A 7,068-nucleotide genomic window follows, 5' to 3' on the forward strand; every position below is an offset into this window, starting at 1 on the left:
GTGTTCATGTTTGTGTTTTGCCTAATTATTGTAGAACCTATATGATTGCCAACTGTTGCCAACTTCCACTTCTCCAAACAATTATTGTCAAGCCAGCACTTACAGATTAGGGTCATCAACCTGAAACATTAACTCTGTTTTCTAACCTCGCATGCTGGATGACCTGCTGAGAATTTCCAGATCTTCCTGTTTTTACTTGGAGTATAACAAGCCCAGATGACATTTCAGGAAATACTAATTTAAGTTATAGAGAAGGTCATCAAGACAGAACACAGAAGAATGAAATATATTGCTTTATTAGTGGTAGCACCAGAGTTTAATAAAATATTGCGGACTCTGAAGAGTTCATACACAAATTGCATATTTTGTCTTACATTAAGTTAGGCTGCATACAAACCAGTTCAATATAAGTCATGGATTGAAAGCACAATTAGCAAAACTAGTCGGTGAAAGCTTAATAGATTTCTCTTATGTTTCTCTGACTGCTTTTTAAATGCAAGCAATAACCTATTTTAAGTGGTTTAAACCTTGCATTAAATTAGCAGATGAGAATTCTGTAAGATGCCCAGTTTTGGACTTTAATATTGCTGGTTGGAATTTTAAAAATGCAGAATTAACTGGACTTGTGACATGTTTTACAGATTGAGAAAGAGGAAGGGGTTCTCTGAATTAACTGGAGATTTAATTTGCTGCATAATATGGAATTAAACTCCTCAAATTAGCAAGGTTCTGGTTCAGTCTTCAAATGATATTGTGTTGCCTTATCTCAATAGGATTGACGGTGAAAGTAGTGTGATTACTCATCAGTGCACTTAAGGCATGGAGGCAAAATATCCAGTCATGATTCAAGTTTGAATACATGTGTGTGGGATATCGGCAAAAGTCACAGCAGATACAGCACACCACCTTTCAAAGATAAATAGCCAGCTAAGCTCACTTTGGAGCGTACCATATGGGACCATATGTTAGTATGAATCACCATAATCAGGAGAGGGATGGCAGAGTGTAGGTGGTGCAAAATGTTTAATTTTTATTGTTAATTGCTAAATAATAAATGGTGTGATATGATGCTGCAATGATATTTGTATTGAGAGGTTATTTTTACAAATATGAAGATGGGTAATAAAATGTCATCTTCAAGTTTAAACAGATACAAGAAACATTACCTTGGTGCAGTGGTTATCAAGTCTGTGATTTTTTTATTATTCATTTACATAGTTGGCAAGCAGAGATTTATTACCATTCCCTCCCTGACCTTTAAAAGATAGTGGCAAGCCATCTTCTACAATTGTTCTTCTGATGAAGGTATTGTTGTTGGGTAAGGACTTGGATCAATGTGTTTGTAAGTCAGGATCGTGTGTGACAGAGGAAAGGGTTCCATACACTTGGCTGAGGGCTTGTGAGGGCTATTCAGGTTGTCTTTGCAAGTCACTGGAGTGAATCTTGTAGGTAGCACCTTGGCACTGCAGCCATGGAGGAAGTGAATATTTCATGCATGGATGGGGTGCTAATCAGGCAGGTTACTTTGTCCTAAAATGTTTGAGTGCTTTTGAGGCTGAAGTACCACTGAAGTCAAACTCTTTCCTTGTTCCTTACACACAACAGGAGGGCTTGGACAAGTCAGGAGGTAAACTATTCACCGCAGAATACCCAGCTTCTAACCACAGTTTGTACGTGACTGCTGTAGCAACACCCATTATGTGTTGATGCTAGGGATTTGACAATAGTAATGATGTTCGCTGTCAAGGATTGAAGGTTAGATGTTCACTTGGGCAGATTATCTCTGGTATTTGGTCTTTGTCAGCAGTGGGTTGCTTCTTTATTTGAGGAGTTGCAAATAGAATTGAACATCATGTAGTTAACAGTGAACACCAACAGTGAACACCATACTTCTGAACTTAAGACTGACATGAATGGTGCAGCCAATGATGGTTGGCCATGGGGAACTCCTGCAGCAATGTTCTAAGACTCAAATGATTGGCCTCAAATAGCACTGACATGGATTCCAAATTAATACTAACCCATTAAAAATGTACATGTATGTGGACATGCTAAATACTGCTGCTGTGATGTGCGACTCCAGCTAGTGTGGAATCCCCGTTGTATTCGGTTCTTTTATGGGCTTCTTGATCACACATTGTCTTGATGTTGGGGATGTCATTCTCACCTCAGTCACAGCAAAGGTGGGGGCCATTCAACATGTTAATTCCATATCAGTAAGAGCAATCAAGTGCTCTTCCTACAGCCCTGAAAATTCTTTCCTTTCAGCAACATAAGATGCACTCCATCTGGACCAAGTGATCTATACATTTGAAGTGCAGCTAGCATTTCAAGTAAATCCTCTTCATTTTTTAGCCCATGCAGAATCTCAATTACATCTTCTTTTTCTCAAACTCCAGCAGCATTTTATCCCTTGGTGAAGACTGACCTGATGGACTTAGTTAGGACCTCAGCATTGCCTTTTGTCACAATGAGTAAATTTCCCTTCTGGTTTCTGATCTCCTCTTACAACGTTTTTCCTGTTCGCTTGCCTGTAGAGTATTTTTTGTTGCTTTTGTTTTCTGCCTGTCTTTACTTATTGTTCCTATTTGCGTCTCTTATTTCCTTTTATATTTCACATCTGAGCTGACCGTATTCAGCCTGGTTCCCACTAGTGATAACAACACAGCATCTTCCACATGCCCTTCTTTTCTAACTCTGTTTTACTCTGTCTCTTTGATCATCTATGCAACTTTGGCTTTAATTTCTGACCTATTTCTCTCACGGGAATGTACATATCCCAGCTGAATCATCTCTAGTTTAAAGGCCTTTGGTTATATTCAATTAAACTTCTGCCTGACAGACTTTGATTCCAGTCCCACTTAGCCATATTTGTTCACATCCCTTTGAAATTGGTCTTTCTCCAATTGAATATTCTTACCTTGAAGTGGTCTAGATCCTTTGGCTATTCTAAACCCTCAACTCCCCTACTGGTACCTGCTCCTCTTGGCCTGGCTCATTTTCCAGAACCAAGTCGAACAATACTACCTTCCTTGTTGGGCCAGCAACATACAACTAAGTTCCCCTAAACACACTTACAAAACACCTTTCTCTCGTTGAACCTTTTGTTATTAACATCCCAGTCTATATCTGAATGGTTGAAGTCCCCCATGAGTAAAACTCCAATAATACGCTATCCAATGGTTCAGAAATCCTGATGGTTTGACATCTGGCTCACCAGGTGCTGATTCTCATGCTCCCTTTGACACTCTGATGCCCTGGTTCCCACACTCCCTTTGTCACACAGATGCCCTGGTTACTATGCTCCCTTTAACACACCAGGACCCTAGTTCCTGCACTCTCTAGAACACTCCGAGGTCTTTGCCACTGGACCCTGGTTTCCACATTTCCCTACCCCACTTAACACTGGGACCCTGATTTCCATGCTCCCTTTAACACTGGAGCCCCACTTCCTACACTCCCTTTAAACTCACCGCAGCAGAGATTCCTATGCTCATTTTAAATTCACTGGGTCCCCAGTTCCGATGCTTCCTTTAACCCTGGGGTCTTGTCTCCCACACTCTCTTGAAACTCATCTGGTTTTGTTTCCAATGCTCCCTCAAAATACACTGCGGCCTCATTTCCCATACTCCCTTTAAGCTTACTGGGTTCGCAGGAAAATTTGTTATGTTACTGTAACACAACTAAACAAAAAAAGTGAATTAAAAGTTTGTGGATTAATTGGAATTGCATCCAATAGACCAGAAAATCTGGTCCAGCAATGTCCCGAGTATGTCAGACTAATGGAGTTTTACTGTGCCGCTCTTCTATGGCTTTTGAACATCTTTGAAACTTCCCTGAAAATCCACTCCTCAATATTCTTCCCACCAGTTTGTCAGCCTATAGAATAGTCCCAGGTACTGTAATCACACCTCAGTTGTTTCTTAATTCCATGTGGATTGAGTCTGTTCTTGAGTGTTCCAGGAAACCCATTCTCTCCAGAATTGCAATATTCCCTATGATCAAAAACTAATAAGCTGCAGATACTGGAAATCTGAAATTAAAACAGAACATGCTGGGAACATTCAGCAAGTCAGGCAGCATCTGCAGAGTTAATGTTTCAGATCGATGACCTTTTATTAGATCTGGAGAAGTGAGAAAACAAATTGTGGAGGATTGGAGAGAACAGCAGGATTACCTGCGATAGGGTGGAGTCCAATGTTTTCCAAGTGACATAATTGCTTTTAGTGCCATCAAAGAGAGAGTAATGTTAGCTAGAAGTAATAGATAGCTGTGTGGAGGACTGTAAAGAGAGGATGACAAGTGAGGGCAGTTGGAGAGAAAAGCAGCAATATGCTGGAACTGTGATATGCAGAACACAGCAGTTGCTGGAAATCTGAAGGTCTGGCAGCATCTGTAGAGACAGAAAAACGGAGTTAATGTAACAGGTGGATGACCTTGCATCAGAGACTAAGGGCTCTCAATTGCCCCTGTATTTCCCGCACTTGTGCTCTCACCTCCCAGGCAAAGCAGGGAAAGGGTTCCCCGGTCCTCACCTTCCCTCCCAGTGGCCTCCATATTGCAACAGATCACCCTCCGTAATATCTGCCACCTGCAATGAGATTCCACCACCGTACAGGCCTTCTCTTCCCTCCCTTTTGGGCATTCTGAAGGGACTGTTCCCTCTGCAGCTCCCAAGTTCCCTCTTCCATCAGTCAGTCCCTTCTTGTGGCATTTTCCCATGCAACACCTGCCATTTTACCTCAGCCCTTGTCACCAACCAGGGATCCAAACACTGCTTCATGGAGTGACAGAAACATTTCGCATGGAAATCCCCTTCATCCCACTGCGTCTGTGCTGATCATCAACCACCGATTTATACTATTCCTACATTAATTCCTTTTCTTCCCATTCTCATCCAGTCCCCCAACACTCTTCAGCTCACCCACACACAAGGAGCAATTTACAGTGGCCAATTAACCTTCCAACATGCACATCTTGAAGAGTGGGAGAACACTGAAGTATTGGGAGGAAACCCACACAGTTAGAGGGAGAAAGTGCGAACTCCACACAGACAGGATTGAACCTGGGTCTCTGGTGCTGCGCTACTTACTGTGCCACTTCCTAACTCATTTGGACTTCTAATTTAGTGAACTGCATTTGGTACAATTGATATGGCCTCCTCTACTTTGGAGAAATAGATTGGATAGCCACCTTGCAGAGCACATCTGTTCAATATGCAAGGATGACACCAAGCTTCCAGTCTGTGTCACTTTAACACTCCATCCCTCTCCCAATCTGACCTCTCTGTCTCTATCTCCCACACTGTTCCAACAAAGCCCAACAAAAACTTGAACAGTAGCTCATCTTCCATCTAGGCATGTTGCAGCCCTTGGGACTAAATATCAATTTCAGATAATCAGCCTTTTCTGTCTGTGTTAGAACTGGCCAGATCTTCTGTATGTAACATTAACTCAGTTCTTCTCTCCACATAGATCCAACCTGATCTGATGAACCCTACTAACATTCTCTTTTTCTTCAGATCTCTAGCAACTATTACATCTCACTATTCTAGCATACTGGTTTTTTACCCTCCAATTTTCCTCATTCATCCTCTTCTATATACATTTCGCCAGACAGTTTAGCTGTGATTCACTAGCATTCCCCTCTCTTGGATGACACTGAAAGATGCTGTGTCACATGGACAACCATGGACTCCTCCCTATCACAATCATTCCCTTTGTTCTCACCACCTCTCCCCCTCTGTGCAACTTTAAACATGCTTGTTTTCTCACAGTTTCAGTTCTGAAGCAGCCATCAACCTGCAACATAATCCTGGTTCCCTATTCACAGACGCTAGCCAATCTGCTGACTGCCTGCTACATTTTTTATTTTTATTTCTCCTTAATCAATACTGCCACTCTTCCTCCTTTTCCTCCCTTCCCTACCTTTCCTGAACGCTGTATATCCATGAATATTGTATCCCATACCTGCCTTTTTAGATAAGTCTCAGTTATTTCCACAACATCATACTCGTGTGATTTATTGGGCCTGTCGCTCACCAGCCTTTTTTAATATGGCTCTTGCATTTATAAGTGCACTGTAAGCCTATCTTACGCTTTCTTGTACTCTGGTTCTATCCTTTTCCAGCATCTACTTCTTGTTCAGGTGCTATTTATCCCTTTCAATGTTGTTGCATCTTTTTTCCTTCCTTTCAGTGCCTTCTTTCTGTAGCATTCACTTCCGGCATTCAACTCACTCGTCCATGATTACACGAAGGTTATAGTGAGGACTGTACAAAACTGGACATCCTTGAGCAAGCTAACAGGTGAACAAATTCTACTTGATATCACCATCATCAACACCTTCCATCACTTTGCTGATGATTGAGAGGGGATATGTTTTTGTGCTTGAAGTATTATTTTTCTTACTTTTGATAGAATGATAGCTGTCAGTACACTTTGCACTCAGTGGAGATCTCGGACACTTTGCAGAAGTTATTTGTAGAATCATGCAAGTGGGGCATTCAGCAGATCACTGAGCTTGTGCCAAATCATCAATTCTCATCCGATTTCCCTGTCTTTTATTCATAGATTGAAAAAAGAGCACACTGATTTGGCACATTGGGGTTGAACGGGTTTGCTGCCTTGGATCAGGGTGTTAAATATCAATGCAGCATTTAGAGAGGAAAAAAAGTCAGATTTCATGGAGTACATCCTTCCTGATGAAACATTTAATCCACTTAGGACTTTGGTATTTTGTTGTTTAAAAACTGGATCACTTAGGGGCATTTTAAGAATTCAGGTGATTCCTCAAACAAGTGATGTCAACTATAAACTGAAGGGCAATAGAAAGATGGGGACTAGTGTGAATCCTTCTTTCTCCTTGAGGATTTTTCATCATTTAAGTAGATTATGACTGATTTACATCTCACCTTTAATTTAAAAAGAAACAGAAAATGCTGGAAACACTCAGCACATCGGGCAGCATCTGTGAAAAGAGTCCATCTCTCCCATATCTCTTCTATCGAATTCTGACAGACTTCAGCGTGAAGCATCTCTTTCCATAGATGCTGCCTGACCTGTTGAT

The sequence above is a fragment of the Pristis pectinata genome, chromosome 18 (assembly GCF_009764475.1).
Source record: "Pristis pectinata isolate sPriPec2 chromosome 18, sPriPec2.1.pri, whole genome shotgun sequence".
Taxonomy (NCBI): Eukaryota; Metazoa; Chordata; class Chondrichthyes; order Rhinopristiformes; family Pristidae; genus Pristis; species Pristis pectinata.